The sequence below is a fragment of the Astatotilapia calliptera genome, chromosome 3 (genome assembly GCF_900246225.1).
Source record: "Astatotilapia calliptera chromosome 3, fAstCal1.2, whole genome shotgun sequence".
Taxonomy (NCBI): domain Eukaryota; kingdom Metazoa; phylum Chordata; class Actinopteri; order Cichliformes; family Cichlidae; genus Astatotilapia; species Astatotilapia calliptera.
In genome coordinates this window covers 17,847,780-17,875,653 of record NC_039304.1, presented here as the reverse complement: position 1 = coordinate 17,875,653, position 27,874 = coordinate 17,847,780, and positions in this window count along the sequence as shown.

Sequence of the window (27,874 nt, the reverse complement as noted above, 5' to 3'; positions counted from 1 at the left end):
TAAATCATGGTTTAAGTTGCACTACAGTAGGGATGTCACAATACCAGCAGTGTAGGTGGTAGCAATCCCAGCAGCATTACACAATTCTTGACATAATGATTGTGTGATCTCACTAAACATAAACTCCTTTATTAAGATTCATTCTAAATCACTGACATGCTGATGGCAGACTGTTGATTTAAAATATTAACATTATTTTTCTTTGATAAGACACTGAGCAGTAGGGCTGCTCGATTATGGCAAAAATGATAATCACGATTATTTTCACTGAAATTGAGATCACGATTATTTGACGATATTTATTTAACCCTTTAAGACCTACTATAGAACCAAGTCCACCAGAGCTTATATTATTTTTTTTACATGCTGTAGTGCCATTTGTGGGAGCATTTCAAGTTGCTATACATCAATACAACTGTTATAGCCCATATTTTAATAATATGTATGCATTAAGTCCATAGTAATTACATAAATTGCTAAAAAGTGCAATAAACTACAAAAAAAAATTGAAAATCGCTTTTGTTTTGTTTACATATATTTCTACTTGGAGAAATTTAAGAGGTTTATCCCTCAAAACTTTAAATACAATAAAGTTGCAAAAAATAGTTTACAACAACAGGAAATTTATTTTGAGTGTCTTCATAGTTTTATTTTGGAGATACAGCAATTTTTATATACTGCAGGAAAAACAAAAAACAATCCTATGATGCAAATTTGCAAAGAAAACAGCAGGTGCATCATTTCACTGTGGGAAGTGTTACGAACAGCTGATAGGAACGGCGAAGCGTGTTTCTGGAATATTATGTTTTTGTTCCTGCAAGCGCTTTTTATGCAATTTTTGCAAAGCTATATGTGGAACGAAACCGTGATCGAGGACAAGCTGATGGCATAAAATGTAAGTACAACTCCTCCGGTTTCATATGCAAAACAAATTATTGCGCTAGCTTACACGGTTCAGGTTCTACAGTTACGCAAAAAAAATAGTTACGCAAAACAGAGCATGCTGCTCTGACCGGCTTTAAAGGGTTAACAATGACTTTAAAAAAAATAATATAAAATAGTGTGCAACACCACTGAAGTTTTTTTTTTAAACTCTTTTCAACCAACGGCAGTCACTCTCCAAATAACTTCTGCTTAGCTTTCCGAGCTTCCCTCGGGTCCTCTTAATCAGCGGTCTCCAACCTTTTTTGCGCCACGGACCGGTTTATGCCCGACAGTATTTTCACGGACCGGCCTTTAAGGTGTCGCGGATAAATGAAGGAGGGGCTAATAATCGGCTCAGTCATTTTTAATGATCGTTGAAAGCCCAGATCGTAATCGTGATTAAAATTCGATTAATTGAGCAGCCCTACTGAGCAGCCTAACTTTACTATGAAATATAATGCTAGTTACATTATGTCAGCTGAAGCATTTAAATATCATTATCCACGGTTAATTTTACAGCAGCAATGTCAGCTGTATATACCCTGTATTTCAGGATAGCACAAGACGAACAGAAGTTTGGATGTTGAATTGAAACTCATTCACCATTAACTCCGATAACAGATTGGGATGCTGTTTTTTTAGGTGCTTCACTAAACTGGACGCATTTCCTGCTCTTGGTCTGAAAAACACAAGTACAGTGGTCCCTCGTTTTCCGTTCTAAAAATAACCCGGGATAAGTGAAATCCTGTATTTTTTTTACAATTATTATAGATGTTTTAAGGCTGTAAAACCCCTCACACTTTGTATACTTTTCTCAGTCAGGCATGAACATTTTCACCCTTTCCTCTCTGGTTTAAACACCCTCAAAGTTCAAACCTTCGTAGAAAAATAAGTCCAGTATTATAGAATGAAACCAACAATCAAACCCTGTTTTCAGGTCCAGAACACGGGAATAGAGCAGCTGCAAGAGAATTCAACATTAATGAATCAAGAAGTGGAAGAAGCAAGAAGAATGAGTTGAGTCAAGTTTGACTTATCTGACTGTTTTGTTTCGCTTAATGCGCCTTATGGTCCGAAAAATACGGTAACTTCTACCTTAATTTGACAAGTTGAACGCATTCTGTACTGGACAGAAGTATAGAAAGATAATGTAAGCATAATTATGGTGAGATCCCTACAATTCAGTAAAATTGACTCTATGTTAGAAGCCAAACTTGTTTTTGATTTCTACACTATCATTAATATGGTTGTTATTTATGGACTTCACAAACCAAGCGTCAGTATGTGGTAACTAGGGGTTGCTTTTTGGAAATACTTTTTGTGTTTTTACCTACTGCTAGTAAATTATTTACAAGTCAAGCAGCCCTCAGTAAAGGAGAATGCCACAAACTGCAGTTCCTGGAGTTACCACTTGACTTCAAAAATGTGGAATTTATTACCGTTAAAAAAATCCTTAAAGTCTCATACAAGAACTGATTGGTCTCTATTGACGGTTTAACTCAATTATAACCATTGCACCACTAGCCTTTCAATGTATTTTAAACTCGGGTTTAAATACAGCTACTTTTGGCTCCAAAGACCAATATGTCATTTTCATGAGTCTGACACTGAGGCTTCATAAAGCAGAATCCAAGAGGTAACATCGCTGTTGCTATTAAAGAGGCATGCCATTAGGTATGACATTACATGACTACTCTCTAGAAGATAGAATGAACTGTCAGAATAGTTCCCCTTAAGGCCACATGCATTAAGGCTTCTCAAATGAAGTGGGAATGAGAAAAAGCAGAGCACTGTCTAGTAAACAGTACTAACATTTAACAACTACAAGAACCTAAAGCAAAATTTAAAATGCTTAGTTAGATGTTTTCTGCACATAAACAGAGGTGAATTAATGTTCAAAAAGAAAGAAAAGAAAGGAAAAAATAATCAACTTGGACTAGACAGGTTAATGTTGGTTTGGGGTGTATTTTTGCTTAAGGATCCAGGCTCTAGATACAGTACAATGGCAAAAATTAAAATATTGTTTGCATTTCACCTGCTCTCTTATTTATAACTTTGCCTATTTCTTTCTGTACACACTGCATCAGCTCGCTCCTCCACAATGTACAAATTTGCATCCCTCTTGGCCTCCTGGGAGCTGCGTTTGGAAAGGCCCACAGGGAAAAGTGCGGAAGAGTGAAAGTGCAGCAGAAAAAGGTAGGTAGACGTGTAGGGGGAGGGTACTGGTGAAGCACACATGCTCACGTGCACCTGCGGTGTTTGATGAATGACGAGGATAATGACTGATGATATCTGGGAGGCCTGGGGGAGAACACCTGAGTGGTTCTGTCAAACACACACACAGAAACAGAGACACACTCGCGCACATCTAGTCAGCCCCGTGGCTTTAGACAGGGTCGCTGTTGATAAAACAGTGTAAAGTGTCAGATGGACCTTATCACAGCATTGGCCTTGTTTATCAAGCGAAATAGCTCAACAATTACATTTCCAGGTGTTGATATTTCTGCATATTTGCATTCACTTTTTGGTCTATACATCTGCTGGCATTTTGAAAACAAGGCCACCAGGAGAGCATGTTTAAAGGTTTGCCTCTTAGTCAGCTGTGGTTCCTGCTATTATAAGGCCGTTTATTTGCTGACTTGGAACTGAAAATATCTTTTTTTTCTTTTTTTGCAATATCACAAACAATCTAGTAAAGCAGAATAAACATTGGTTAGGTAAGACGAATTCAAAGGGTATCTGGGTAACTGGTTATTCCAAGGATAAGTATCCATCCTTATTTAAAAAACAAAAACGTGAAGTGTAATTTCATCCCTGACCTTTATCTGACAGTAACATGCAGTCCCAACTAAACATTGCAGTTTTAAATTAAGTTCGACATTGAGTCATGAAAATAGACAAAATGATGTGAAATGCTCTTGAAAAAATTTGAATGTGCAAAATCTTCAGGCGGGCGGATTGAAGTAATGTGGTTTATACAGAAGAGCCAATATTCCACAAGAATCAAGAATATTGTGTCATCTTGGTTCACAGCTAACAATCACTTTAAGAATTTATTCATAAGGATCTTTAAGATGTGACCCACACTGAGACAAACACCCTGTAATAAAGTCTACCTTACTGCAGCCATGCTATATAAATGCATACATAATTAAATAAGATGTGTTATATAAGCCATAAATGGCTTATATGTGTGTGTGTGTGTGTGTGTGTGTGTGTGTGTGTGTGTGTGTGTGTGTGTGTGTGTGTGTGTGTGTGTGTGTGCTGGAGCTAAAATACTGGTTTTTGTGCACAGCTTGGCAAAGAGAAGAAACCAGATGTCTTATGATTTCATGCACAGAGCGAAAACATTAATGCAGTTTTAAATGCTAAACGCTGACCAGAGAGTTATGTGAGTGCGAGTTATTCAAATGAGTGTCACGTTTGCCTACATGTGGCAGGAAGACTGCAGTGTAAATGGCTTTCAGAGTGGCTTAAAGCCTGTTTAGTATTAAGAGCTCATCAGATGACCAGTTTTAAGTTTGCCTGAACTGCTTCAGCCTTAAAGCCCTGGTGGGTAAAGGCATTTGTTCCTACTGTGCCTCTTCACCACACTCACACTCTTTTTCTCTGCAGCACCACAGAAACAGAGCAAAATTTCTCATAGACATGGTATCTCGATGTTATATTTCAGTCAAACTACTCAGGATTGGCATCTAGGTCCCGAGCACATCGCTGCAAACAAATGCGATGCACATAAATATTGGGAAATGATGGGTGAACGTTCTCTGGGAGCCTACAGGTGGACGCTGAGATGGTGATGGGGTAAAACAGCAAAAACGGGATGCTGGGCAGATTCTGCTCTGATGTGACAGAGGGAGAGATGGAGAAATGCTGCAGCTTGAATAGACTACAAAAGTGAAAGGGTGTCTTTGGTATATGGCACAAAAAACAGCATAAATGCTGCTTCTGTTTATTACATGGTTTCTTAAACTCTACAAGCCAAGTCCAGTTAAACAAAGTCTCAGTTGACTTTGCTCAACTTTTTTCCCCATTGCTTTTTAACACCTTTCTGTTTCTATTTCTATAACTATTATTAACTGTATTTGGGCTAAGAGTACAATAAAACTCCACAAATATCTCTAATATGCAGAATTTTTTTCATGGTTATATGATTTCAGCCAAGTTTGAAAGGCTGTAGTGTGATTAAATGGGAGTAAATTGTTATTCTCAGATAATAAAGAAATTAAACGTCCCAGAAGCGGGTGGGTTATAATAACAATAACATTAAAAATCACAGATTGGAGGCAATAAAGAAAAATACCAATCTTGATTTCCCGGGGTTTCATGCATTTAAAGCACATGCTTATGCCACCCCTGACCCAACGCGGCGCCATCATTACAATCAGCATAATCCCATGTCTCATTTGACTGCAAGCCATGCACCAAAGACAATTAATTCCAGTTAGTGTAAACTATGTTTCATGCATGCATCTGAATAGACGCGCGCGCAGGATGTGAGAACATTTGCATGGGATTTTTACTCATTATCTGCTTGCCTCTGTAGTTAAATTACATCAGCATATGAGTTCCCTCGCATTTGCATTTTTTGATTGTATCCTCAGGAGGAACAAGAAAAAAAAAAAACACCTTTGATTTAGTTTCTATTATAATTTGCTGCACTAAACAATTTATTTATTTGCTTCTCTTCCAGCCACTCTATACATTAAAGCACTGTCATACCTTCACACATTGATTTACGTGATCAAACACTTTTGTTTAATTAAGAAGGAATTCTGCTGTTTCAACAGCATCATCCTGACATTTAACCTAATGTGTAATTCTTGCTCTCCCACCAAGCAGCGACGGATTCAACTAGACTAATTGTAAAAAAGGCTGCATCGTATTTTAATGGTATTTTACCGAAGAAATCTTTGACCTTTAGTTAATCAGCTTGATTAATTGATATCATTTATTTTATTGCAGCATTTGCCAGAAAACAAAAGAGTGTTTCTTGTCAACAAAGTCTATTTTACAGTCAGGAAAGCAGCTTAATGGCATATAGGGAAACAGCACACTTATGGCACCTTTGTCTCCAACAATTATATTCATATCTCTCTGTAGTTTTTAATATTATTCAGGAAAAGTGGTTTATCTAAGTGAAGGTTAAAAAAAATAGTCCTGATGCCTGAATCAATGCAAAAAAGGCAAAAATTCATCTTGCCTTTAAAGTAATGTGTTCTCTTTCAAGCGAGCCAGTTACACTGAGCACATTATATAACTTTATAATCCTATACAGAAACCTAACGACGTGCGGGACAACAATTTTAATGCCCTGACCCATTATGAGAGCAAATCTGCAAAAAATATGCCTTAATAAATCACCCGATGTGAACCACAACCCCTGCTGCCAGAACCTTTAGCTGTGACATTTTTAGTCTTCAGTTCCATTATATCCACTTATCTCCAATTGCTTTTATAACTGTGTATTAAAGTAAATACACCTTGAAATTCTATGCAGCACACTGAGTTTCTTGAGGTAAGGCTCTCTCCCGTTTCTCACAATACAAGACAAGGAGGGCCATTTTTAGTTAGCCTACACGACCCCTAATTATGTTTAACTGCAACAGCTGAACACAAGCGCGATCGCTGCAAATTAATTTCCGCTGTCATGCGACCTGCTCGTCTCCTACCTAACACTTATAGCAGAGACCGTCAGCAGTCACGACTCTTTTGAAGTGGTTTGTTAGGAAGTTTGAAAAGTGGACCAGTTCAGAGTGTATTTTAGGCATCACAGGAGTCACAGGGATTATCATAGGAGTATTATACTGCAGGAATATTTAAGAAATACAGTGAGAGTAGCTACTTCTGCGCTACAGATCACACATATAGTGAAATATGACAGCGAATGCAATGGCTGGCTGTCTTAACCTAATAGTAACAGAGATTTGTGATAGATGTTGGCTCATAGTCCAGCAATGCACGTTATTCTATTTGAGTGACAGTGACAGAAGAGAAGGGATAGTAGTAATGCAGACAATATCTTTTATACTTTAATATATTTTGGGAGAGGGGCTTTTTTAAGCCTTTTTTGCAATAGGACAATGGAGAGAAGACAAGAAAGCTGGGAGATACACCAGGAAAGACACGCAGTGAATGGCCTCAGGCCAGCCTCTGCATTAGCCTTACAGCATATGGATCACTTGCTCCACACAGTGAACTAAATTACCAACCAAGACGGTGTTACTCTAGTTTGGTTTTTTATAACTTATTTGGAAATCTAACTTCTGAAATGGTTTTAGTGCCATTTGGAAACATATTGTGTATCCAAGTTTTGGATTCTTAGAGAATATATTGGAGTTGGTGTTTCTGTTTGGGTTTTATTCAAATATTCAACATAGTGAAGTTCTGCATGTCTGGTTTGATCTCTTTAATAGCCAAATAGTGAGCCTGACTTCTTATATCATTTAGTCTTGGGTTTTGTTAATATCTTCACTGTTATCCTAGTATGTTGGGCTAGTTTTATTCTATTATTTAAGCTCTAGTTACTGTCCAGCATTGTGGCGTTTTAGATGCATGCTTGGATGATTTTCTCTTCCAGCAATAATTCTGGATTTTAATTTGTATTTAGCATCACTTCTTACTAGGACTGGCCAGTACACCGGTTCTCTACCTGTGTCTGGTGCAGTGTTGGGACTAACGCGTTATTAAGTAACAGCTGCCTCTTCTTCTGTCATTCTCTCCCCCTCCCTCTCCTGTTTCTACTTCAATCATGAAACTGATCAATGATCAGCTGATCGGCTTTTCTCTTTTGTTTGTTTATCACCCACTTTGCGCTAAACGACAGCAGCACGTTTAAGCTTGATCAGCTGCTGTTAGAATTTATTTAATATTACTTTCTAGTATCAGCTGATGTTTGCTGGAGCCACAGCTGTAAAGCTGCTGGTCATGATGTCGGTTTGGATATGTGATGAGAGGGAAACATGAGGATGAAACCAGGAGATGTCCTTACTGAAGCATCAGAGCTGAACAGGTGATGGAGAAACAGGTTTACCTTTTAGGTGACATGAATGAGTTGAAGGGAAGTTATGAACTGTTTCTGAGAGACAAATAACACCAGGATCCTTTTTTAGGTAGCGGACGGCTGGTAACTGTGCAGGTGCGGATCTAGCAAAGTGTTGCCAGGGGGGCATGTAGGGCATTAACAGGGAAAGGGGGGCACAAAAGAAATACTTTTCTTTCTTATTCTCATTTAAAATGTCTCGCTTTTAAAAAAATATTATCTGAATCTTACAACAAACGATTGATAGATTGATGCATATATACCATCAGAACAGTGTACATCACTGTCACAACAGCGTTTGTTTTCATTCAAAGGCTTTATGATTTTTCCTATAATCGCGGGCCGGTCAGTCAAAATGCCCGGGCCAATTTTCTTTCCCAGTCCAGCCCTGTATGCAGCTCATCTGCAGTCTGGTGTTACCTACATCTTCCTATTCAGAAGGCAGAATTTCCGAGTTCTGAGTACAATCGAAAGCACCACGACTGCAGTTTTCATGTTGGATGTAAAAGGCGCACATGACGCTGTGACGTAGGCTAGAATCATGGCGGCGGTCAACGGCGGTCCAGGCGTGGGATTTCTCCCGTGGAAATATGCACATTATCTTTTCCTTTCTATTGGTAGGTGGCACAGTGCACTTGTGGCAAGTAAGCAAGCTAGAAGACTGGCAAAGTTATGGAAGCAACACATTAACAAGAGAATTCTGAGTAAAACCAAATTTACTTTCCGTAGTAACTAGTTACTTTGAAAGTAACGAGTAACTTGAAGTAAATGAGTTACTTTTGATAGAAGTAACTAATAATGTAACTAAGTTACTAATTTAAAGTAACTTACCCAACACTGGTCTGGTGTGCACAAATTAACCAAAACATGTACATGAATTAACAAAAATACATGCACAATGTCATCAAAACTTAAAAACCGAAACTCTCATTCTAGATGTGTAAAATAATAACTGTCTCAGTAAGGTGTGTTTGACAGGTTATTATTTTAATGTTAATCCAGTTGTTACCCTGAAGTCATATTCTTTTTAATGTTGGGAATTTTCTCACACTATCCATTTCAGGGTGACGAATGGGCTGAAGCCTATCCCAGCTATCAAGGCTGCCAAGCTATTGTGTGGCTAATACAGAGACAGACAGTCATCATTAACCTAATAAGCCTACTCTTTGGACTGTGGGAGGACTACCCACACAGGTGGGGGGAAACATGCAAATTCCACACAGAAGAGTGCCAATCACTGTTCACCACCCAAAAAGTGTTCTTCTGAAAATAGTCATGTTAAAAGACTGGACTTTTTTTTCACTCATGCTCACAGCAAATTAAAACTTTGCCTCCAGCCTGGAGAACTATTGATCAAGACACCTTTAAAAATGACTAGAAAGTCTGGCTCCTTCAAAGTAAAATATAAAGAAAGGAGTGGATGGCTCAGGACTTTTACACAATTCTGCATTAACAAAAACACAATTGCAGCAGATTATATGCCCTTTTGTTTTACTCCATACAACATGTGTAGTTTTATTTCTCTTATATAGATTTTGTCATCTTCCATCTATCTACACCTAGTGGCTAACAGGAAGTACAGCAAAAAAAAAAACAACCACTAAGCGTTCTGCTGTCACTTCTGAGTCTGCAGTTACTGAACTGTATCTGGACTTTTGGGTCTTGGTTGTTGTTATCTGTAAAGCCACATGTTGTGAACTCAGCATTACCATTATCAGGGGGGGGAAAGAAAACAGCCTAGCCAAGCTGTCACCGGACAATTAGAAATATGGCACTGAAAACAATGAATAATCAATAGTCACAGCATTATTGCTGCTCCAGGTTTACTTGAGGTTGGAAAACAAAATGAATTAGAGACGCTTACACTGAACAGCCACCGACTTCACGTCCTGAAAATAATGTAAATAATAGAAGCCCAAGTAACCACGTTAAAACCTCAAGTGAGTAAACCTTGAGATGCTATTATCTGCTGGGTGTTCAGGTGAGATTGCTTTATCTCAATTTGTCAGGTCAGAATTCTTACAAATCCTGAATTAAATTCTCTGTCTGTGCGGCGTGATACTGACTTTATTTTTGTAAAGCAACTTTTATCATGATAGACACCCAGCTCGAGCTCCAGGGTGAGTAGCGGTAGGGGGGGGGGTCGAGATCACGTAAAAGGAAAATGGATTTACTAGCATGATGTGCGCATTTATTTCGTTTTTCATGAAAAGTAATTAAAGCCTGACACAAGCTCTGAGGAAAATCTCCACCAATCACTCCAGCACACGTGTGATGTGCGTTGCCCATGCTCACATTCCTAATTACACTTTAACTGTGTCTCTTTTGGAATATAATAAAAGCAAACCACTTTCAGTGACACTCAGCCGCTATGAGCGATGGCGGACCTGCTGGCAGGAACAACCCCACTGATGGACGTCTTTAATTAGCAAACCCTGACACAGGGAGAGTTTTCCACCATTTCATTCATTCTGAACTGCTGCTGATTGGGTCAACTTCATTTCAGCACTGTCCTAAATCTGCTAAGGGCCCGTTTTTAATGTTCTTGGCTTAAAGTCACGCAAAATAACGGTCTCCACAGTGAGAAATGTTTGACGAGCTTACAACGCTAAAGTAGAGTGGGGAGTTTTTGTTCATTTGATTCAACATTTTTCTTCTTTCCTTTATTCTGATTCAGTCTGACCTCAAGAGTTCCTTGCTCAGAACAATTACCAGTTCTTGACATTTAATTCTTTCCATAGATGAGTGAGTTCTTGGAGCTCGTTTGGTGCAGCTTTCCATTCTTTTCAGTACGCTTTGATATAAACAGACAACAGGCCGGTCCGTCTTAAACTCCATGCAATAGCTCCTCATGCTGCTCTCATCCTGCTAGCATTGACAACTCATTAGACAGAGGGATTTTCAGAATTTTCATAATAACAGCGCTTAAATGCTTGGGTTTTCCTGGTCCCCCTTATCCCCACATGCCTGCAAATTTGGCACGGGTAAAGGGGAAGGAAATGGCAGGTTTAGGGGGAAAAAATCTTATTAAACAAATTCTCTAAAGCATTGAGACCAACTGGTGTGGAGTGCACTGATAACAGCTGGCCATTTTGGAGTGTCACCTCGCTTGGCAGCTGCACCAGCAGAGGGAGAGGGAGAAAATGTTTTAATGGCTCTGGCTCACAGATTTGAACACTGTTATTTTGGCAACTTTTTAATTATCTCCAAATGAATGGATTGATAGGACTGGTCGTAACGAGACAGAGATAGGGGAACATTCTGCTGTGGCAGTGCTTTTTTTCCTTCTTTTTCCCCCCCAGTTTTTGGTCGTCTCTCACGCAAAGATATTTGAGCAAGATGGCCTCCAGACTGAATTGTTTGAAAGTTTTGAGGGCAACTTAGCTAATGAGAAATGTAATCATGCACAGCCAGGAAACTTTAACTGTATGCAAACGGAACCAGCTTGAAGAAAACTGGATTTTTATCACATGAGATATGGGGTCTTATCATACTCAAAAAACTGCCATTTAGAATATGCATTCGATGCTTAATTCCTTCTTTTTTTCATTTTCTGTGTTTTTTTTTGGTTTCCATCAGTAAATTGTTCAGGATAAAAAGGTTTATTTCACATAAATTGTGTTCTGGTCAGTTGAAGGGCTTCCATTCTAATGCAAAATTCAATTTGCCCAAACTAAATTACTTGGAGAATGATGGCTCGCCATCATCACATCTCCCAGCAATCCCCACATTCAAAACAGACAAATTTTTCAGATGCCAGATTTTGTATTTCATCAGGTGCAGAAAGAAACCTAAACTTGCTTAATTTAAAATCTTAAAAAAGACACATGGAGAATGCTCCATGGACACACACAGATACACAAAATAAACAAATACAACTCAAAAAAATGTGTGAGCTGCTCTACAAATTTCTTTTGCAGCAATCCAAAGCATGAAAATCATTCACTACCTCCTGTTACATTTCCAGCAGACATTAGTATCTGAAAGTCAGGCGTAAAATCACTCCAATAAATTAACATAAACTGTAGAAATGGAAACAGTTGAGTAATAGAATAATAAATGTAGGGCTAGTCATGGAAGTCCACTGGTACCAGCCTGGATTTTGAAAATCTTGCCAGATGCATCTGTTATCTCTGATCAATCTGTTGTGTGATTTGTGAAACGGACATGATAATGTGTGGGCAAACTAGAGTAGCTTTTGTTCCTCTCCCAACATTTGAGCCGCAACAAAGCAGCATAACAAAAGCCCACAAACTTTAAGCCAAGCGATACTACAGCCGTTACATTTACATTTTTAAAAGACAAAGTTCTCTGTGTCTTCGGTTTTTTTGTTCTTGGGATATTTCTCACTTTAAGAATTAAAATCTTAATTTTAACATTGGCTGTTATATTTCAAAGTGTGTGTATTCACCCAAAAGGAAAAGCCTTGGGCATCTAAAGAGTTGGCAATATGCAAATTATGTAGGCAAGGGGCAAGGATTTCAGAAGCTGTCTGGTTTCAGTTTGTAGTCCGGTTTTAGGTTTTTCATGACTTTGGTTGCATGCAGGCAAACGGTGCATTATGGAGGCAAAGAGAGTTTGCAATTTAGCTGATATTGAGCTAAATTGCAATTTAGCTTCAATTTCATTGTACATGCAGAATGACAATAAAAGTTTCTTCTATTCTATTGTAGTATCAGGCTCTTTTGTGTTGTCGGTTAGACTTGCCTAACATGCCTAAACAGCTTAAGATCTGCAGTTTGATTTCAGGAGGAGAAATAAATCTTTTGAATTATGTGTCAGGAAAAAATATCTGCTATAAAAAAATTGCCAAACCAAAAACACAGATCTTCCTGCTGTGAATAAGGGAGCAAACAAAGGTAGCTTTTAATTCATCAGTATCGGGTGGATGTAACACGACTAAGCGAACATGTTCAGAACAAGCTGAGCTACTTTTAGTTGCTCCTCTGTCACAAACCACAGCAGCTAGCACTTCTTGTTTGAGTTAGCAGAGTTTAAGCTGGATGCTCTTCCTCACACAACTCTAAGGTTTTTTGCCTCTGGCCGGAATTAAACCAGCAATCTTCCTCTTGTCAACAAAGTGTATTAACTGCTACACTGTAGTGTTGCTACAATAACATGCTAGGAGATGAAGTACTGTCAAGATGGTGTGACGTTTTACAATGTGTTGCAAAACCAATTACACGCGACACTAGCATGCTAATAGTTTTTTGTTTTGTTTTTTTGTGTCCCATTTGGATCTTTAGCCATCAGAATTGTTGTCTTAAGGCCAAGAAAGATGCCAAGCGGATTTATTTTACCACGTGGATCATCATGGCCTTGCCATATTGGTCCATTTGATTGACCTTTATTATAATTATGAATTTATTTTATTTTCAGTTGCTACAAACGGGACAGACATGACTGGGGGATAGGACAGGGAGAAAGAATGGAAGAAAGAGAGGGAGAGAAAGAAAACCAAAGGGGAGAAGAGACTGTGAGAAGGGGGGTAAGAAAAAAAAACACCTGGGTCACCTGTATGGAGAAAAAAAACAGAAGAGAAAGCAAACAACAAAGAGCAACATAATAAAAAAAACGGCACCATCACAATAAACTAGCTAGCAGTAGATATCAGTAGATACTAAATAATAAACGATATTGTGCAGCACGCAAGATAGACAGCGCACAATGTGCTTTGAGGCAGCAGCCAAGAAAGCTGTAGTCCGCGTCTTTGAATACCCGTGTGTACACCTGTGTGCATACCTGTGTGGATCAGCATGCTTGCATTCCAAAGGTTTCTCCATGTAACGATCTGCTAGGGAGTGTGGGGAGCCACAGCCCCGTCCTCCAGGGTATGAAGCAGGTATGGAGGAGATCAAAACTCCAGACATCCAGAGGCCCCCAGAACACAAGAGACCATGGAAGACCAACAGAGGGGCAGCCGCGCCACTGTTCCAGTAAGAGCTAAGGAGAGTCCCAGATGAGGGCTCACTCAGCAGCCGCGGAGCAGAAGCCAGGGGGAGTTGCAGTGACGCGCCCGTGAGCTCCGTCGGCAGCCAGCTGTGCCTGAGTGACCGAGCCCCAGGCCGAGAGGCCGGGGGCACCCCACCTCCGAAGTGGCCCGAGCGAGCCCCAGGCTCCAGGCCCCGATAAGCAGCCGCCAAGGAGTGAGCCGGTGTGTACCCGGACGCCCATCCCCAGACACAAAGAACCACCAACGCACCGACACCTGAGGGAGTCCGCCACTGGCAGGGGAAGTGGTGGTGGGTGGAGATAGGCCTCCAAACCTTGGAGGGCCTGAGATGTCCCCAGAGAGGTGGCGTCTGATACCCAACCTGAGCATGCTAATAGTTAATGCTGTGAACATTAGCCATGCTAACGCTAATTTATCATTTCACAATTTTAAATACTGAAGAATATGCAAAGTTAAAGAAAATGTTTCTATGTCCCTAAACTAACCAGCTTGCATGCTCTAATCTGCTGAACCTTAGCATGCTAATGTGTTATCTTTTGTCATGACTAATAGTTAGCAACAACTAGCATTTCATAATTTGTATAAATCCACCTATTGCTCTAATCTTATAATTTAGCAGGACGTACAGCTGAAACTGAAGTCCAAATCTATAACACATGGCATAGCATGGATTGTTTTCTAATAGTGTTGTTATGAGTATTACGGTACTGCTGGCTCCTTGTGATTTTGAAAGAAATGTCACTGGTTAGGAAAATGTAATGTATTTCTAACATTTAGGAGATGGATGCCTGTGACATTCTGCATTACGTCAAAGACACTTCATGTTTTTCAGAGCTTCACAGAGGTCCCACACCTGTGCTTAAATTTTCTTTTCAAACTGATTGATTTTAGAAGCCCATTATTAAATGTAGTAAACAAAACGTGGGTTCAACGTGTGACAGTAGTGCAGGTTTAAATAACAATAAAACACCTTTAGCTTATTTTTTGGCAATTTAATTATTTTCTCTGCCTTTATTTTATTATTTACCTTATAATGAAACTCATTTTTTTTTTCAGTTGTTTATATGTAAGCTGTAGCCTTTGTTGTTCCAAAAAGCACTTTGTGATGAATCCCTTTGTTAAAGCACTCTATAAATACATTTGTCTGGATTTATGAAGCTGAAATGTCACAACTGCAACCAAAGCTAATGAGCCAATTCTCTGTCAGCTGAAGTGTCATAGTGAAAACTTTTCTCACCATAAGTCAAGTGTCTCATGAGGGGAAATAACAGACCAAAAATGAAAATGTCATTGTGGTATCTCTTCACAGCTGACAGGTTCATCCATACACCTGAGCACATGGCTTTTCAACACTCAATATATTCTGGAAAATCCTCCACATATTGAGATGGCCTGTCTTTTTTTTCTTAAAGTTTAGAGTATGTTGACAATAAGGTGTCATTGTGAAGTTGTGTAACAGATTATATAATTCATTTATAAAAATCCTCATTTCAGAAAATATCTGAAATGGCCATTCAGGAAAATTGATGAATGTCTTCTTGAGTGTCATCCAAGTGTTGTACCCCTCAGTACTTCTTTTCTTTTTTTCTTTTTAGGTTATTATAGAGGATTTAAAGCACTACAACGTCTTCATTTGTCAGTGACCTTGGATGAGTCTTCTCAAAATCTGCAGACATAAACACAATAAAGACAAGAAAAAGTGAGGTCTCTTGCACATTAAGGCACTTTAATCAGTATGAAGATGGCTCTAAAATTTAAAATGTTATACAGTTATACAGTGCTGGACCTGGAGTGGTTAAAAACACATCAAGGCACACTAAGAATTAAGAATCTGCATATTGACTTGTGAAGTCTGAAATTATTTTATTTAATACTGAAGGGTGGCGCTGGAAAATGTTCATGACATATTAAAATGGCAAGTAAGTGTGTCAGGAAACTGTATACATGTAATGCTACCATGCCAACCAGTGCTAACATTCAGTGTAAAGTAACTATTTGTGATTTGGCTATTAAACAATATGTTTTATTAGTTTTATAGGTTTCTCTGCATAGGACTCTGCATAGACATTAGACAAAAAAGCTAAAAAATACCATTCCTGTAGTCACACTACAGTCTTCCATGATTACAAAAGTCTTTAGAGATCCTTCTTCTAGGACCAGAGGATGCATTTATGGTTAAATAAATCTGAATGCATTTTGTTTCATGGTAGGCATAATTTGTTCAAGCAGCAATCTAATGATAAATAACAAGCTTTCAGATTTTCAATGTTAAACAAGGTATTTGTGCAGTAGGAGGCTTATTGTGTGGGAAGAAACTACCTTGTTATGTTCCCACAGCAAAGTGCATGGCAATCTGTTCAGGGGTCTTTGAAATACTATGCTCTCCACCAAAAGGTTTGACAGATGAACTGACTGACCATCACTGCCATTCTCATCCCTGTTGTTGGCAGGGTAAAAATTGGAGTCTCTCTTGGCCATGAATGGAAAAATGGCTTAATTATGTTTCTTTTTTAACAAATAGTGAAATGGCAAAGCCTTCCCCACAAGCCTAGTCTGAAATTCATAAATAAAACATGAGGGGTTTTTTTAGAGGCTGTAAACTATTTCAAAATCTAATGTCCACAGTTCAGTCAATAAAAAAAGCATCATTTTGATTTTAAAAGTGTGGTCACAACTGATCTGGAACAAAAGGTTTTTTTGTAAGCTTATCCTTGCTATACCGTGCCCTCTATCCCCGTGCCTTACAAATCCGTTTCTGCCTGGGACCCACTTCAATCCTATAGCTTCAGTGTCCATCAGTCTCTTTCCATTCATCCCATCTTCTAAGACCCTGGCTAAGAACACTTGAGGATCATGTGTCCAGGCTACAAAGGTTCTCTAAACTACAAAGCAGAGAAGAAAGTGTAAAAGGTCCAGAGATAAACCACAACACCTTTCATCACATTTATTCCAACCACATGTACACGCCGGGGGAACACAACGAGGCAGACAGACCAAAAAAACAAAATGAAAAAGAAAAAACAACAGATCTTTCTTTTTTTTTGCCCCAACAGAGTAATCAGCTAAAACTCTTTAATCATAAAACAACAGAGCAGTGGACTCCCTCAGTTACCTCCCTAAGATTAGTCCAATCATTGTACTTTCTAATATGCCACCAGAGGACTAAAACCATTTCATAGTCAAATCACAAAAGCAATTTTACTGTCAGATTACTTCAACTTTACAATGACATTGCTGTGGGTTGTTAAAAAAGGAACCTTTTGATGAATTTCTCAAAGAGCTAATGGTTTGTTTTCCCCGGTGCCTTTTCGGCCCAGCAATGTTTGGTTTGATGTGGCTTTGCTCCTATGGTGAGCCATCACAAGTCACGCTGAGATTTTCAGAGATTATCACAATACTGTATGCCCAACTACACGTAATGTGTTTGAAACCAAGATACACAGAGGACTGATTCATTGAAACGCCTCAGAGTAAAAACTGATTGAAGTTCTTGCTTAAAAAGAAAGCCCACTGTAATAACTGATGATGCCATCAGGTGACATATGACTGCGACTTGAAGCAAAACATGTGTACTACAGTTAGGTCCATACTCTTTTGGACGATGACATGAATGAGTTAACTTTTGGTCATTTTGACTTCAAAGAGGTTTAACAACAGTTTTGCAGTAAATGCTAAAAAGCATTTTTATGCAAAAAGTCAAAGGCCCAATGATCCTCTTAAAACTTTATAACTTTATACTTTTTCTTCAGAAGAATAGGTTGCAATTTTGGCCAATCCTTCAGGTATACTATATTAACGAAAGTATTGGGCCCCTTTATCTATATCCGTTTGCATTGCCACAGGTGTATAAAATGAAGCGCTTAACCATGTTTGTGTCTCACTGCTTTTGTTGGTTTTTGGTTTTTCAGCCTAATGATGGCCTCCTTCACTTGCACTGACAACTCTTTCCACCTCACTGAGAGTTCCAATGAAAAGCCACAAAATGCAAGATCACCATTTGACGGTGAAGCTACTTCCCAGACAACTGCCCAGTTACTTTTGATTCTCTGAATGTGAGAGTGGGAGGGTTATGTTTAAACACGGCTGGATTTGCTAAACAGTCACTTTTGCAATACTTTGGTGAAATCCCTTGAACTAAAGTCAAAAGTTTGCACCTCAATCGCATCTTGACATCTTGATTGTTTCATTTGAAATCCTCTGTGCCGAGACAAATCTATAAAAATTGTCCTTGTCTGAAACCTTATGAATCTAACTGTGTTGTATATTAATCTTTCTTAAACCAACATCAGAGAATATATCCACGATGCTCCTTGATGTCATAACTTTTCTCCCTTATGTATGCAGGGTAGCGTCTGGATTTTCTTTTTCTTTATCCTTACTTTATTCCCCCTCTTTACTCTTCAGCTCAGTTCTTCTGTGCAGTTTTCTCCTAAATCAAACACAGTTTTGTTTATCTCATCTATTGAATGTATCCCAAGGGCCTTCTAAACATGTCGAATGGTTTTCCTACCACAAAAAAAACCACGTGGAAAGCCTTTGTTTAAAACACTTGGAAATTATGACGCATTTCCATTGTTTACTTGGCCTTGTGGTCTTGTTCTCACTCAAAGCTACCGGTCAGCTGAGTTCCTTGTGATGATGTTTTGGTGAAATTCAAAAACTGAGCTCTACGAAACTGACTTGACTCTTGGCCAGGACAACAGATTGCAATCTTTTACCTGGAAAAATAAAGGATAACACAAAATCACAGAAAATGAAAGTCATTTTTACAAAAAGGGTCGATTTTCTCTTTATAGCAACAGTCTTTGTGGTTGTTTCAGCAGTTGCAGAAATAACACTGGACAAAGCCATTAGAAAAGAAATACACTCAGCATTGGGGGGGTATGTGGGGATTCATTTTGTGAGGTATGGAAGTAGTAGGTGGCTACAAGCCAGCTAACTAATATGCAGCTAAAGCAACAGTGATTTCTCCTGATATTTTTGGTTTCTTTCAGTCTGAACTGTAAGATGAAATGGAAAGTAAACATCTACACACTTAAAGTCAGATTTCCTGCTAATTTTCTGCATGCTTTTTTCAAAAATGGCAAAATTGGAAACATGGTTACAGAGAATTCCTTAATTTAAATACAGTAGATTGCACTCTATTTTTAAAGATTCTGTTAAAGTGACTTTTTATTTTTAGTTGTACCGTTACACACAAAACACATTTGTTTTATCCAAATGTTTAGCTATGAGTACAACACATAAACCCATTTTGGGTAAAGTGTTTCACCATTTTGGGTAAAGTGTTTCAGCTTTGTTTTTGCTGTGGAAAAAATATGAAGATCCCACTCGTGAAAAGTTGCAAAATAGCTCTGTCTTTTAATAAAGTTCTGACACAGACTTTCAGGACTCAAACTAATTGGTTCATTTGGCAAATAAAAATCTGATTAAACATCCCACCTCCATTAGACTGCAGCATATTGCCACTTTATTGAACTGAATAATCAACTAAATTAATGAACACGCTCCATATCTATGTTTTCTTAGAGCAAGAATGTATATAGACAAGAAGGAAAGGTTTATGTGATTTATCAAGAATTGCAGAGCACCGGCTAGAGGGAGGTAGAGTGTGCAGCATTGGGAAATGTGCAGCAGCTATTAAGGTTGGAGCTCTGTAAAATTGCACTCTAATGATGATCTAAGTGCTCAGCTGTTTTGAGTCTAACCTGAAAAATAGCATGCCTCTCTGTCAGCTGCTGAAAAATTGATGCACTCTAGGTGGCTTGCTCTCTTTGCTCTATCTCGTGTCGTGAGGGCATCGCAACCCATGCCCGACACCCTCCGCTGCCAATGGCTTCCTGTCCCCTCTGTTACGGATCATCCCACTCTCCCTCATTCTCCAAAATGGCTATGCATAATTTCCAGCCCCCTCGCTGAAAAGTTTGACTAAATGGAAGGTTATTCAGTCACAAGCTATTAACAGTGGTGCACATTAAAGTTGTTTTGCAATCGAAGAGTGAATTATAAGTATTTTCTCACTGCATTATTTTCTCCCACAAAGTGCAAAGATATAAAAAGAGAAAGCAAGAGAGCGTGAGAGAGGAGGAAGCACACAAGGAGAAAGAGAGACATAAACACAAAAGGTCCCTGGAAGTCAGCGAATGCAGAAATGTACAGTAAATCTCACTTGACATGATTCATGGCTTGGTATTTCTATATAAAGTACATCTGAGCATTTCCAAAGAAACAAAGGACTCTGAAAATTCATGAAAAAAACAGAGAGAAGAAAAAGTGTTTGGGTGAATTTAGGTTACTTTTTAACATTTCTCAAAAATAAAACCGCATGGTCCCAAGGGAAATTCTCTTTACGAGAGGAGAGAAAAGAAAACACCATATCTAATAATGGAGCACATTTAAACTGTTTTATTGCCCATCTTCTGTCCGACAGTCAATCCAGCAGGCAAAAGGAACATATATGATTCTTTAAAAGCTGAAAGTATGCTTTCTTGCTACTTTCACTGTTTTATTGTTTTACTATTTACATTTTTTGTTGATGAGGTAAGAAATAACTTTTTTTTTAAGAGTTCTTCAGGTGAAAATTGAAATAAAGTTTTCCTTGCAAATTGCTGTAATATGTAAGTGTTCTGTGTAATGTACCCAGTGTTTTTGCTGTCCAGTTCTTGTCCGTGTCATAACAGGAACAACAGGAATTTTTATTATGAATTTTATTAAGCTTATAAAGCAAAAACTAATGGTTTAAAGCCTGTTTTTGACTCTTTCAAAAAGCTATATCTGGTTCGAGCTACATCCCACATTCATGTTACATAGACAGGTTTTTTTTAAATGGTGACACATGTTCACAAGTTTAGACAAATGTTGTATAATGAGCTTTACTGATATAAACTACTTATAATGCGATAATTAACATTATATTACAACTATTGATTGAAGCTGCAGCATGGCTAAAGTTGCATAGTGTTGCTTTAAGTATAGATTTGAAAATTTATATTATGTTACTTGAATTCTGAACATTCACACATTTGAGAACAATACTCTACTTTTAACACCTGTAACAGTTTAACTTCCAAAACGATGGCAAGCTCATTAAAAATGTAAACTTGAAGATTAAACCAGTGTTTCAGAATTGTTTTGGCTTGTGACCCTGGGTGTGTTTGGGGTGCCATTTGATATTTTCAGATTTCTGTGAGCTATCACGAACAGGGCCCCAGTGACACAGAGACCAGTCCGCAACCCTTATGTTAACCATCAGCCACTAAGAAAATGACAGCTAACTCTGACAGATTAGCAAGTCTTGTAGCCGCTAGGTAAAATTTGTTGCATCAAGGTTTGGAAAACACCAAAAAAGTTGTATGTTTTGAAATATGCTGGTTAAAGCAATAAGAAACTAGTTTTAACTTTCGCCATAGCTCAGCCAGTAGTTGGCAAGTGTTTGTAGACAAACTACAGGGGTGGCTGTAGCTCAGGAGGAAGAGCAGTCTGCAAGGTGTTTATAGGTGTTTCAGTCTGCAAGCCAAATATCCCTGGATAAGATACTAATCTAAAGTGTCTCTTCAATGTATTATCAGTCAATCAATATGAATGTGTGTGAATGTTAGATAGAAATCACCTATGTAGAAAAGCCATAGAAAAAAGTTCTTGAATAGGTGAATGAGGCGATATATAAAAAGCGCTTTGAGTGGTTCGAGGAGAAAAGTGCTATATAAGAACCAGTCCATTTACCGTTTACCAAACCAGTATCTTCCATGCAAACTACAAATGATCCAAACAGCCAGACTCCTGAAAAATGCCCATGCGGCTTTACAAACGTAAGTTTTCTCACTCTATCACCGATCTAATATGAAACTTTTCATGGTAGTTATGCATTGGCTGCTGGTTCGGGAAAAGTTCGAGAAAAGGCCACTTAGGAATTTCAATTTCAAACTATTTTAACACTCAAATTCTTCCCATTTCAAAATAAATGTTCTAACTGACTGTATAAACATTTTCATTTAAAAATACAAGGTTGACTATTCAGTCCTTTTGTTTCAATGTACAGGTTTTTTTCTGCTGTAACTGAAATAACTGTTCAAGGCCCAAAAGAAAGATGTACAGTGATTCATTTTAAAAGCAAAGATAACTGAATATACATTTAAGGAGATGAATTTTGTTTCCCTTTTGTTCTTCCACGTCAGTGTAGCATGGGACCTTTTGGAGAGTATGCAAACTCTAGGGTACAAGGGAAAAAAATCAGTGAAAGTAACAACGTGCATCTTATAATGGAAGGTTTAACAGTTCTACTTCTTCAGGGTGACGATGATAATTTTGTTTTTACATACAGCTCTACTTTAACTTTTCATGGATGTCTGTTTCTCCCAGCACACATATCTAAACCCTTTCACGAACCACACACAGTCAAATATCTTGTTGAAAGACAGATATGACAGCATATTTAAAACTAAAGAGCTGGGAGCAGAGCTGCCTTTTCAGCAGGAAAAAAACACCCTGCAGTGGGATGAGAAAAAAGTTTTGGGGGAAAGTGTAGTTATACATGATTCATAGCGCTGCTTGGAGAGCAGCTTACTGTTGTGTGAAATTTGACATTAAGCATCTTTTATGTTATTCCTGTTTTAGTCTGGAAACCCAAGGGCAAAAGAATATGCAATGTGTAATTTTGCTCTATGAAGAAACATTGGGGTGAACGGTAAAGTGTTCAGAACAGTGTCTGAGTTTATTTCAATGAGGGACAATATGATGGTGGAATATAAATTAGCCTCTACGTGTGACATGCAGAGCTGAGGCCAAAGAGCACTTTTCTGTGTACCGCAGTCATTCTTTCATAAGAACGTGCATTCTTTTGTAGTATGCATGTGTATTTATAGATAGAATTTATCACCTTTAACCACAGGAAATGTTTTTCAGCAGCAGCATCTTTTTAAACTCGCATGTGTGTAGTCTACAAACTGCAAACTTACTATGCTGACAGTCATTTTGCATGTTTAGCCTGATACTGTAAAAGCTAAATACGGAAGTCATAAATGCTTTTTTTATGTATCTGCATATCCATATTTATCTTTTTATGTGATTATTCAAAGTTTAGATAAATGGCACCGCTGAATTAGACGTTTAAATCTCTTCTTGACTCAGACTGTCTTGAGGCCGATAAGTCACCAACTGGATGTTTCTACATCAGATGCTAAATTTGCAGAGCCTACACAGATTTATTATACATTTGTTCAAATAATACTTTCTAAGATATCAATTTAATGTCATTTTCATAATAAAATCTCACCACTTTACTATGTCAAATGGGTAGAGGACTTTATTAATTCATTCATACATCCGCACCATCGCAACATGTTTGAAGTAGATGTCAAAATAGAGTCTTATTAAAAAAATAAAAACTGACAGCCTATTTTTGTGTCCCTTTCTTGAGCAAATTGTTCATTGTGTACACACAAATCTGGATACACAGGGTGTACTGTACACTAAGTTGCATGTCATCATCGTCGACGTGTCGCATTGCTTCGCCAGTGTCTTTGTCCTCATCTCCAATCACAATGCGCCCAACGTCTTACGAGAGCGTGCCGCGGTTCCCTCTCGTTAATGCAATTTAATGTGGTGTCTTTCGCATTAGATTCCCAATTGCCGTTGCCATGGCGACGTGCATACAAAACATCTTGTAGCAGCTTGTTATTGCCTCATTACAACCACGTTTGAAGTTTTTTTTTTTTCCCCCTTCTCTCTTTCCTCTCTCGCTCTTTATTTGTTTGTCTTTTCTGAAAGAACCTTGGGTAAGAGATAAGCAGACTGTGGCTCCATCAAAGGATGTCCTCCCCTGCAAGCAATTACCCCTCCAGGATAAGCTCTTGTTATTCGCTTTACAAGGAGCGCTGATTTCAGTCCACCAAAAACCAGAGGGGCTGGCACACACTTGAAACTTCAGAGGCCGTCATGATAAGTAAATCACAGTTTTGTGTGATACGAAGGTTCGTAGATGCCCTTTGTTGGCAGAAATTGACGATTTTATACTTTAAATCGAAGATCAGAGTGAATGGCAGATTTCAGTCTGGACTTCAGTGTTGTTAATGTACAAAATATAAAGTCGCAGGCCTCGGGTCGTTCTGTGTTTGCCACCCCCCACCCACACCTGCGTGGGTTCTGCCATAGTCCAACGACATGCTCATAAAATTATTCTGTGAATTTTAGTTAAATTAGCGAAGTTTTCAGTTTTATTTAATGTAGCAAATGTTAGACAGGAAGGTTTCAGCAGGGGATTAATAAAGAAAGTAGTCACACACTATAAAACATCCTATAACCTCAAATGTGTACAAAGACTACTCTTTTTGTATTCTATTAGCTTTAGTGCAATTTCTCTTTATTTTATGTAAAAGACACAAACAAATTCTGTTTACATCAGAACATCTATAATTGAATTTATTTATTTATTTGTTTTCTGCTTCAGCTCTGGATCATTTCCCAGGAGCTTTAACTAAGATTTAAAACAAAAACAACTGACTCCACTTAATGTGTCGGAGGTTACCGAAGCAAACTAAGAACTTTTTATGTAAAAAGTCTAAAAAACAAAAGAGCTACGTTGATGGGGATATACTGCTGTTTTTTGACAGGTTACTCTGGATAAGTGATGCCAAACTGAACTAGCAACACACACACAACATGCTGTACTTAGAGAAAATAGCACGTGGGCACTTATGACTTTGTTACCCAGTCTATTACTTTATAAAGACAAAAATGTCACCTGCAAAAGCGTAAACATGCAATTTTCACACAAAACACAGCACAATTTCTTGCCACTAAGTGAACATGAAACAAAGGGCCAACGTCACGATTGACTGCTTTGGAGAATTTAATGATGAGAACATTAAGACACTATCATAGACTCATCTCCTCTAGTGTGCTAAAGTGCGCTTCTGGTTTTGTTTCACATAAGATTTTAGATAAGTACTGACTTCTGAGAAACAAAGTAGTATTTTACTGTTTCACTAATCTTTTAGGTGGGGCCAGGGATTCCTCCAACACTAGAAGACACAACCACACCAAGACATGAAGGATATTTGTAACAGTGTGAGTCTCAATTTGAGGTCAATTACAACCCTAATAATTATTTGATAAAGAAATGTTACTGTAAGTATCTCCTACATGGCCCCATAACGCAAACTAGTGTGTTCTCTATGTATAATTTTAATGTAGCGAGGTATTATTTAAACAGCTCTTATCAATCCTTCTACAGTAAAAATGGATTGTGCAGCTTATATAACGCGTGTTGCTCATAGTGACAAGAATAATTTTATAGTCTCGCTCTATGAGGCTTTAAGGCTCTTCCTGGCTTCTTTCAACTTATGGCTTTGGTTTCTCAGCCTCCAACTTTAGAGAACCTGTTTCCGTCTCACTGCTTTCATTAGTGGCATTTTCAACAGAAAAACCTTGAAAAAACAGACTGCACCTTGTCTGGCCAGTACTAATTGACAGACAAAGTGGTGACCATAGTGAAGTATAACCACTAAAAAGCCATATATTTTCCTCAGGAGGTGATGAAAAGATATTGAATTCATCAGTTGAACATGAACAAATTAAAGGCAATTTGAATAAAAGATGTTCATCGTGTCTGCTTGTTAGTGTGATCGCCATGTAACCACAAAGGTAACCGTGTGCTGCTAGAGCTCGCTTCTGCTGCCCATTAGTGGCCAAAAAGCCTTTTAATGCAGGTTTAATATTGCACATCTATGGACCACGGTTCACTATACCTAGAGACATGCTGAGAAAGTCACGGCACTCAGGAGCCTTAAATGAATTCTGTAAGAGATTTAAATGGTCATGCAATGTCCTGGTGAACAGTTCAAGTTAGTTTAGATGTTGCTTCAAAATAAGTGACTAAAAGAAGCAATAAAACCACAGCAACACACGAGCCAAATACCAAAGTGAAACAGCAACTAACTCAGACTCACTAAATGAACACCTGTACTAAAAAAGGTACTATAGAGGAAACCAAGATTAAGAACAAACTCCATTAAAAAAAATAGAACTCAAATACAAAAGGAACTGAAAAGCTTCAAATACAAGAGTACAGAGCCTCAAATGAAGTATGAGAAACAAAACTGAACATGCACTCACAACAAAAACGCCTGATGATGACTAAGAATGCAAAACTCTTAAAAAAAAAAGAAAATAAAACAAAAAATACACAGACACCACAACATGACGCAAGGACACAGGAGAGGTTAAATAACAAAGAACACAAGGGACCAAATATGAAAAGCTCTCACTAGCTTTTAAAGGAAAACAAGGACAGCGTTCACACATAATTCAAAGACAAAAACTGAAACTCAGAAACTAGAAAACTAAAATACATCAAACTCCCACGAGCCTACAAAACATAACACACAGTTATAAAAATCAGATTTTACTAGAGCAGCTTGGAAATTGGGAGGTGACTGCTGGTTAACCGCCTAGTCTTAATGAAACATTTTCCACTGTAACAAAAACAGAAAAATATGTACAGTAAGAGAAAAAAAAAGTTGGGCGACCTTAAAAATACGATCTAAAACACATTTTATTACTAAGTGCATGATGTCATCTGTCCAGGTTATTAGCCCACAATGCATGTGCAGTGTCTCAGCTTTTTCCATCACTTATTTTACCAGTATTGTGAATTTGCCTGGTAATAACTGGTGATCTAAGAAATGTAATATTATTATTTTTAAAGTAAAAGCTCTGATTAAATTACAGTACGGTTTGTTTTAGGTAAATAACTTTTTTCTCCTCTTGTCAAGATGTGATTGGAGCTTTAATTAAAGAGGTTTAATCAGTTGAACCAATTAAGAATTTTCTGTTTAGAATTACAGTAAAATATCTTAATGGGTAATTGCTGTAAACTTCTTGTTTTTGTGCAATAAAGCTGGCTGCATGAATTCTCCTCAGCCAAATATCACCACAGGCACTAAGGGTACTTTGAAATTTGAAAGTTTACCCCCGTGGTGGGGCTAGAAAGGTCAAAAAGTCTCCAAAATCAACAGTGTTCCTTTTTTTTCTCTCAGCAAATGGTGTAGTGGAATGAGTAAGGGGTCAGAAGACGACAGTAAAAACTTTTTGGTCTGATACCACTTGAGAGAAGGTCTTAAGGTCACCAAAATCAATAAGTTTCTTCCTTTTGGTAGCATGAATACAGAGAATATTAGCTGGTTACAGTCAACATCCAGGCTGGAGACAGACGTGATTGTAAGTCAAAAGTGGAGGTAAAGTTAGTGAATCAGTTCAAACATGCATGCTATTGTATCCCCAGGTTATAATTTTATTTCAGAAATGCATATTAACTTTGGGAAGCAGCATTTAAATTAGCGGATTATAAAACAATGTTAGTATCTACTGATTGGATGATTTTGTTGAAAGAGCGTACTTAAACAGTGTTAATGAATAAACATTTACTGATTGACAGTAAATTAAAAATCTTACGTTCATACAGTTATTTACATGAATTTTTGATTTTTTGATTTATATATTTTAGTCTCTGTACATAATTACCGTGGATTTTAAATATAATCAAAATGTAACTTAGGTGTACATTTACAGCTTTAATTCAAGGGGTTTGACAAAAGTAGTAAAAAAACGTTAACTACAAAAATCAAACACTAATTGGCAGTTAACTGAAAAGTGTTCCAGGCGAGAGCTGTTGCTTTGTTATTCCATGTCAAAATAAGATGTTGATTCCAAGTACTGAACTTGTATTTGGTAGGTGTTCACTGATACTCTCAATCTGAAGTCCAAGGGTATGAGGGTCGAGTATGAGGTTACACTCAAGAACATGAAGGTGACATTAAACTTTGCCAGGAAACATCTAAAACAGCCTGCACAGTTCTGGCTTTTAATGTGGTGGATTGATGATGTGAGGATGGAAAGAAACAGCTCGTGACCAAACGTCTATCATGCCATATGTTAAATAAGACGGCTACGTATGACTG